This window comes from Lynx canadensis, chromosome B1 (genome assembly GCF_007474595.2).
Source record: "Lynx canadensis isolate LIC74 chromosome B1, mLynCan4.pri.v2, whole genome shotgun sequence".
NCBI classification, from domain to species: domain Eukaryota; kingdom Metazoa; phylum Chordata; class Mammalia; order Carnivora; family Felidae; genus Lynx; species Lynx canadensis.
Window position 1 is genome coordinate 145,448,390 of NC_044306.2, and position 8,747 is coordinate 145,457,136.

Genomic DNA, 8,747 nt, shown 5'->3' on the forward strand with positions numbered 1-8,747 from the left:
GTGGTTAGTACAGCTTGCAACTTGAATCATCACATGAGTAGGTTTCCTTGGGACAATCATCTCATTTTGGTATACGGCAAGCATGCCTTGTGCATACGTCCCACTTATTTACATAGACTAGAAAAAAAGATGTGTATTTAAGATGATGATTTGATAATGATTTTTGCTGCTTATTGAAGGACATTTCTAAGCAAAACATGTTTTTTTCCCCTTTACACTGAGCACGCATGGTGGTGAAGAATATAACGGCTGCAAGTATAACGTGCTGCCACTGCCTTCTGTGACGCTAAGACACCAAAGTTTTACCTACAATTGCTCTGACACTATCAAGGCCTAAGTCAACATCCAGAAAGATTAAATAAAATTAAAAAGGTAAATAGCATCTTTGTGTTATTATGAGGATAGTTTTGACTTTGCAGACCTGACAGAATCTTGGAAACTCCAGGAATTAGTGGACCACACTTTGAGAACTGCTGGTGTAGGGAAATACCTTCAAAGTTTGTTAAGGATGCCGACTGTTTTATCTGTCCAAGGAAGACCCTTTTTTTTTTCCTTTTCCTTTTCCTTTTTTTTTTTTTTTTTCCGGAGAGATGTTTATTCCCCTTTTGTAAGCAAGTGGCTCGAACGGTGATCGCAACTTCCTATAAAGCCTGCCTCTTTTGCAGCAGTGATTGGTATAGGGTGGACATCAGACTCTGATTTACTGAGTGCACTTTCCAGGATTTTAATACTTGCTACACCAGAAAATGCCACTAAGGGTTGCTCTCTGGAGATGAAATTATGGGGCTCTGGTATTCTGGTAGCCACTCCAGCATGTGGAAAAAAGCTAGTCTGAAGTAGGATACAGAAACCTGACTCTCAGAGAGAAGGAGGAGTGGGAGAAAAGAGGTCCGATGGCTTTCCGGTCCCTAGTCACACTTGTCTCTGAGATGTAATCACACCTTTGCCCTTCTTGCCACTCTGAGCATTTCAATAAATTGCCCCTTCCGGTCATGCTAGTTCAAGCTGTGTTTCTGTCATCTGAAACCAAAAGAAATTAGCTCACGCCGAGGGCAGCAAAAGCTAACTTCCAAAGTCATTGAGAGAATGTTCAGTAATAGAGATTGAGGATTGTCTTTTCATTCAGGAAAATTCCAGTCTCAGCTATGAGCTAAAAAAAAAAAAAAAAAAATCACAGCAAAACCACACCACTACTAAGTTATTGGATCAATATATGGTGAAACAAGTCAGGATATTCAGCTTCTATTAAAAAAGTATGCATGGAACTGAAAGTGGTGAATTCATAAAAGTAAATAAAGTTCACCAATGACACTACAGGCTTAATAATACATTATAAATTCCAATTCTTTCCACAAATAGTTGTAATGAAAAACATAATGAATAACCTTGGTTTTAAATTTTTTTTTTTCAACGTTTATTTATTTTTGGGACAGAGAGAGACAGAGCATGAACGGGGGAGGGGCAGAGAGAGAGGGAGACACAGAATCGGAAACAGGCTCCAGGCTCTGAGCCATCAGCCCAGAGCCTGACGCGGGGCTCGAACTCACGGACCGCGAGATCGTGACCTGGCTGAAGTCGGACGCTTAACCGACTGCGCCACCCAGGCGCCCCAACCTTGGTTTTAAATACCTTACATTCTCATAATATTTGTAAATTTATCCAACAAAGCCTTTTTTTTTTTTTTTTTTTTTCTGTTCTACACATGTTTTTGCCACCATCAGTTGTAACACATCTTAATAGATTCTACTTCGGATTGTGCTGAGTTAGTGTTTTTTTCATCTTCTTTAAAAATATTCTTGGGGTGCCTGGGTGGCTCAGTTTGTTAAGTGTCCCACTTCGGCTCAGGTCATTATCTAATGGTTCATGAGTTCAGGCCCTGCATTGGGCTCTGTGCTGACGGCTCAGAGCCTGAAGCCTGCTTCAGATTCTGTCTCTCCCTCTCTCTCTGCCCCTTCCCTGCTTATGCTCTGTCTCTCTAAAATGAACAAACGTTAAAAAAATTAAAGAAAAATATTCTTGACTTCAGTTTTCCTCAGACATCCGTAGATGCTGATTTTCCAGTCATTTCAAATTCAGTCAAATAACTACAACTGAGCAGCGTTGATAACATCTACTGACCCATTAAGAGTCAAGGAAAACCATTAGAAACATCTTCCCAGTTTTTAAGTTGACTAGTGCTGTCACTCCCGATGTCCTCAACACTACGAGCAGTAGAAAGGCTAGCAGTCCAAACCAGTTTATTTTTTCTGGACACTTATTTTTGGCTGCTGCAATCAAATACAATTTAATTAACTCACCATTGGTAAACAATTTTTCTTCCCTGGCTAACAAATGAGCTACTTAGAAAGTTCCTTTGGTTGCAGCTTCCTTTTGATTTTTCATTTTCATGGAAAAATTCTATTCTAATGAGGTATTTGTTTTAAATGTTATAATCTTTCTAACTGGGGAATAGTATGTATTGGTAACAGCGTGGTGATTTTTAGTCTGGTTACATTGAATTCTTTTAGTACAGCAATAGCATAATGCTTTGCAGTTTCGTTAGATAACAAAAGAATCCACACCTCCTTGTGCTTAAAACGTGCGATACTTAGGGACTACTTTTCATTTTTTTTAATTAAAGTTTTTTTAGTTAACTTATTTATTTTGGGACAGAGCTAACAGAAGGGGCAGAGACAGAGAGGGAGAGAAAGAGAGAGAGACAATCCCAAGCAGGCTTCCACACTGTCATAGTGCAGAGCCTGATGTGGGGCTCCAACTCGCGAACCGCGAGATCATGGCCTGAACCAAAATCGAGAGTCGGTCGCTCAACCGACTGAGCCACCCAGGCACCCGTACTGTTCACTTTTTACATTTGTTTTGACATGATGGGTACGCGATAACAATACAAAGAAAAAACGTGACGGTATAGTGATGTGCGTGACACTCCAAATGCTGCCTGGTTGCGACTTCATCCCTGTGATTTGTAGCAGCAGCGTGAAGCCCCGAGAACGCCACGCAGCTTGTCACCACCGCTCCACCAGGCACTGCGGCTGGAGTGTGAAAGAGCTGTAGGCAGCGCGTCAGCACACAAGTACAGCTGTGTCCCAATAAAACTTCAGTTACGGTAAACGCTGAAATGTGAACTTCATACGATTTTCTTATGTTATGAAATATTTTTGTTTTGATTCCCCCCCCCCCGTCCCCCCCTGCCCCCGCTATTCTGACGTCACAGGCAATACAAAAACAGATCTGGCCTCCTGGCCATAGTTGCCGACCTCTGCTGTAGCAAGGCTGTGCGTTGGATTCTGCTAGGTCTCTGGGATTCATTCCAACCTAAAACAACTTCAGATTATCAGCCTGGAGTGTCTTGAACTTGATAATGCATATTCATACTCCAAATCCATGTGAGGTTACGGCTAGGGTTCTGATTTATGAGGGAGACTATTTTCCTTATTATTTTTTCTCTTTTTTCACATGGAGCTGAGCAGAGTCTCTGATAGACAAGTTACCTTTTGTGTTTCTCTTTACCAACAGGTATATTTTCTTCTAGCCTATTTCTTTTTCTTTTCTTTTTCTTTTTTTCTTAATTTTTTTTTAATATTTATTTTTGAGACAGAGAGAGACAGAGCATGAACAGGGGAGGGGCAGAGAGAGAGGGAGACACAGAATCGGAAACAGGCTCCAGGCTCTGAGCCATCAGCCCAGAGCCCGACGCGGGGCTCGAACTCACGGACCATGAGATCATGACCTGAGCCGAAGTTGGCTGCTTAACCGACTGAGCTACCCAGGCGCCCCTCTTTTTATTTTTTTAACATTTATTTATGTTTTGAGAGAGAGAGAGACAGAACGTGAGCGGGGGAGGGGCAGACAGAGAGGGAGACACAGAATCTGAAGCAGGCTCCAGGCTCTGAGCTGTCAGCCCAGAACCTGCTGCGGGGCCGAACTCACCGCGAGATCATGACCTGAGCTGAAGTCAGAGGCTTAACACACTGAGCCACCCAGGCGCTCCTATTCTAGCCTATTTCTTTATTAAAATTGTAGTCATCCTTCAGGGGCCCTTGCAATATGTCAGAAATCTAATCTAATTACTCATGCAAGAAATCTAATCCCCAATTTATTCAAGTCAAGCTCTTATCTCTTGGTCCCCATTTGATCATCAAACCTAGGGCCTCTATGGCTTTAAGAACTGCAGACTGCTCTCCTTGCATACAGATCTATTGTCTTTTGGGGGAAGGGATCTTTGCTTTCTTTTGAGTCCAGAAATATATTTATGAAAAGTTTGCAGTATTTTATCCAGAGTTTTATAAATTGTTTGCCTCAGGAGGTGTTTTTTTCAGAATAACTAGACTTACACATTCATAGATATGAAAGTCTCTTGTATTTTCTTAGCCCCCACTCCCCTTTTCTAGTTTTAATTCCCTTTACTTTGTCTAACTCGATTTCTATTTTAAGCCTTATATCCCATTAAGCTGGTGGAAAACTCTAACCCTAGTCGTTGTGATTTACCCCCAGCTTTCTGGATTGTTCCAGGATCTTATGCAATGCTAACATTTAGAGTGGGATGACAGCATCTGGTTGTTGGGTCATCTGTTTTGAAATCCAGTCATTCTCTTCAGCATAGCTGTTCAAATCCAGGGCTCTCTGTCGGGGTGGGGATGTAGGAGATTTTGCAAAGCTGCCTAGATTCTTATAAAGGTAGTCTTTTCATTACTGAAGTCTTTTCACTCCTCTAGTGGCTTTGCCTAGGACATGCCCTCTGTATTTAGACCTTTGGACCTCTCTGTTCTCATTATGCAAATTACACTCTAAAGTCTTGGGAATTTCTTTCCTGTTTTAGGGAAATCATTTTTCCTTCATGATTCTGGCCTAGATACTTTGCGCTCTATCTAATCTTCTAGTTTTAGCGATTACTTCTTTGGAAAAAAAGCTTGGGAGATTACCAAACTATTTCTAATTTTTGCTCTGCTATAGTCTCTTTGTCTCCGTCCCCTCCTACCCAGCTGGCAACAAAAACTGGATTGATTATTTGAATTGGGGCAAAGGAAGAAAAAAAGTACAGCAATAATTTTATTTTATTTTAAATTTTTTTAATGTTTATTCATTCTTGAGAGAGAGATAGAGAGAGAGAATGAGAGCACATGTGCGAGCACACGGGCAGGGAGAGAGGGAGACACAGAATCCAAAGCAGGCTCCAAGCTCTTAGCAGAGCCTGAAGCAGGACTCAAATCCACGAACCGCGAGATCAGGACCTGAGCAGAAGTTGGACGCTTAACCGACTGAGCCACCTAGGCATCCCTACAGCAATAAATTTAAAAGTAGATTAATAGTTTAAAATATTTTCCTGACACATGTTTTAAAGGCGATAGTAGATGAAAGTAGTTCTGATAAAAGCTAATGACGCTTAGAAGAGAGCTGGGGCAGTCAGGATGGAGGGATAAATACAGACTTGACATATATTTTGGAGGCAGAAAGAACAGGACTACTAACTGATAATGTGATGAGGCTGAAGACGAGGTTGGAATCGAGTGTGACCCCCAGATTTCTGTTGGACTATCACTTTGTGGATATTGACCAGTTTGGCCAATCTTGCATCCGTTTGTAAATTCACTTCAGCGCTCCTTACCTACCTAGAAATACATGGTTTTGGAGTTGAGTCAGTTGTAACATCTTACTGGTCCCCTCGTTTACTAAGGAGTTAAGTAAAACCTTTGCTATGCATTCATTTTATGAGTCATGACTTTTCCTTTTAAAATTGTTTTTAAAGAATCACAACTTATGATATTATAATGTTTTTAGTCTAAATTCGTTTTTAAAAATGTTTACTTACTTACTTTTGAGGGAGAGAGAGAAAGTGAGGGAGGGACAGAGAAAGAGAGAGAGAGAGAGAGAATGCCAAGAAGGCTCTGTGTTATCAGCCCCGACTTGGGGCTCTAACTCACAAACCATGAGATCGTGACCTGAGCCGAAATCAAGGGTCCGATGTCCAACCAACTGAGCCACCCAGATGCTTTGTCTATATTCTTGTTAGAATAATTATAATTATAGGGATGCCTGGATGGCTCAGTCCGCTGGGCGTCAGACTTTGGTTCAGGTCATGATCTCACGGTTCATGAGTTCCAGCCCCACGTCGGGCTCTGTGCTGACAGCTCGGAGCCTGGAGCCTGCTTCGGATTCTGTGTCTCCCTTACTCTCTGTCTCTCCCCTGCTTGCACCATCTCTCTCTCTCTCTCAAAAATAAACATTAAAAAAGTTTTTTTTAAAAAAAATAACCATAATTATCATTAGTGTAATGAATTAATATAATTAATAATCTATCAAGGGTGGCAAAAATCTTGACAGCTTTATTGTCCACTGTCTTCATTTCACAGATGAGGAAACTATAGAACAGAGAAGTGAAGTGATGTTACCAAAATTGTAATCGGTTTCAGAGAAAAACCCTCTCCAGCAACTTTTAGTTCAGTGCTTTTTTCATTGTACCCTTTAACTGAGCGTACTTTCTTCACCTTCTTGTTTTTGTGAATGTGGGCAATCCATGAAGCTTGAGACAGGTTGCTTCAGAATGATAAATTTAAGCTCTAACCACTTTCTGTGTGTCTTCAGAAAAACAGACAAATAAAACAAAACAAAACAAAACAAAACAAAAAACAAACGTGTATCTGGAAAACAGAGGGGAAATTTAACTCTGAGGCTGAGAGGGAAAAAAAAAAGGTCATTCGATATATTTTCATGATATGTAACACTGTTACCACGGCTAACCCAACTGGCTTGGAAAGTTATGTCCTTCCCTCTACCGTCTTTCCCTTTGGGTTCTATCACTGCGACTTTTTTGGTTGTTTTGAGCATAAAAATATTCTATTTATTAAAGCTAAAAATGCTGAACCTTTTATATTCAACTTACAATTTTATTCTGTTTGTTAATTCTATAGACCTACGTAGACTATATGGCATTTTGAAAGTTTTTAGGTAATAGCCTCTTATGCAGAACAAGTTAAATATCTTAAGACATTAAATTCCATGGTGAATTTAATGTTTGTATTTCCCTTTTAGGTATTTCCGATGTCAGGTTCCATGAACAAAACCTCTCCGAATTCTTGGATAATTCTTTTAAGATTAACAAGCTAAGTTTGCAAATAGTGACTCTTTAGTTCCTTTAGATATTCAGATAATATGTAAACTGGAAAAGTTTCTATTTAAAATCACCAATTTATTATTTATTTATTTATTTATTTATTTATTTATTTTTAAGTTTATTTATTTTGAGAGAGACAGAGTGGGGCAGGGACAGAGAGAGAAGAGGAGACAGAGAATCCCAAGTAGGCTCCATGCTGACAGCTGAGGAGCTGGAGGTGGGGCTCATACTCAAGAACAGTGAGATCACGACCTGAGCCTAAATAAAGAGTCAGATGCTTGACCAACTGAGCCACCCAGGTGCCCCTAAAATCACCAATTTAAATGACCGATTTGTGTATTTTGAAAGAGAATTACAAAATGACTATACTAATAGGCCAAATTCTCTAAAGCAGAAGTACACAAAATACAAAATATGTGGAGATTCCTAAACCACAAATATTATTATTATTATTGTTATTATTATTATTAGTTCATTATAAATATAATTCTATGACACATGTTTTTATACTTACCTTTAAATCTTCCTGGGATTAAAATATGTTTACCCACTACAGAAACATTTATCAAATCCTAAGGCATTTTAGGGATACCGTCTCACACATATGATGACTGAAGATATTAGCCAAGGTGATGACTGGATTCTTCTGTCAACACCAATTATTAGAAGGACTTCATAACGTAAAGTATTTAGGCTCCCAGTCCATGAAATCCACTTCTCTGCTCTGCTCATGAAAGCCTTCATTCCCATCCAGGTGGCTTGACTGAACTTAGTGTTTCCTTGACTGTTGACATAGTTGTAAATTCTTTAAACTTGACAGACCTTCTTTCAAATGCTTCTGTTTTGTGGAACCGTTCAATTCTTAAAGCTGTAAAAATGACATGCAGTTGAATCTTGGAAATCTGGTGCCTTTGGGTGACTATTTGATCACAAATTTTAAAGTCTAAAGCAATAAATGAGTTTGTTTGAAGGATATAGGCCATCCAAAATTGAAGGAACATTTAAAGGTCAGGCCTCTGGAACCAGGAATCCTCCTGTGAACAGAAGGAACAAAAGGAATGGTTTTTGTCAAGGACAAAGGAGGTTCAAGAAGACTTTTCTTCATCCATTTTCAGTTAAGACTACACACACAGGATTAAAAATCTTAGGTGAATGAGTTCATTGGCCTGCTCTGTGTCAAATGCCGTCCCTTAGCCAGCGAGGTGCCAGAAGGAAAACATACCCTAGGACCTGAGAAAAAAATCTGAAACTTGAGAGGCTAATGAAGATGGCCCTACCAGCTTCTGGGGATAACGATTGTTTGGACAGCTCTGATTTCTTTCAAGCCAATGACAATAGTCCCTTTTGGGTAATTGTTGGAATGCCAGTGCTAGTGTAAAACTAATCTCAATATTTAACCAATTTCGATGTTATTACCATTCTAACGGAACTCATGCTAGAAAGCAAACTTGGAGCAGTATAACTTTTCCCTTCAAATTGACTCCCATATCACTTAATCCTTAAAGCAGTAGCAAGTAATCTTTCCGGAAGAAGAGTAAAGTCACATAAATAATAAGGTCAACCCAACTGCCTTTGGTCAAAGAGCATAATAAATTGACTCCTTGAGGCCGAGAGGGTGTCGCAAATCACCAGTGACCAC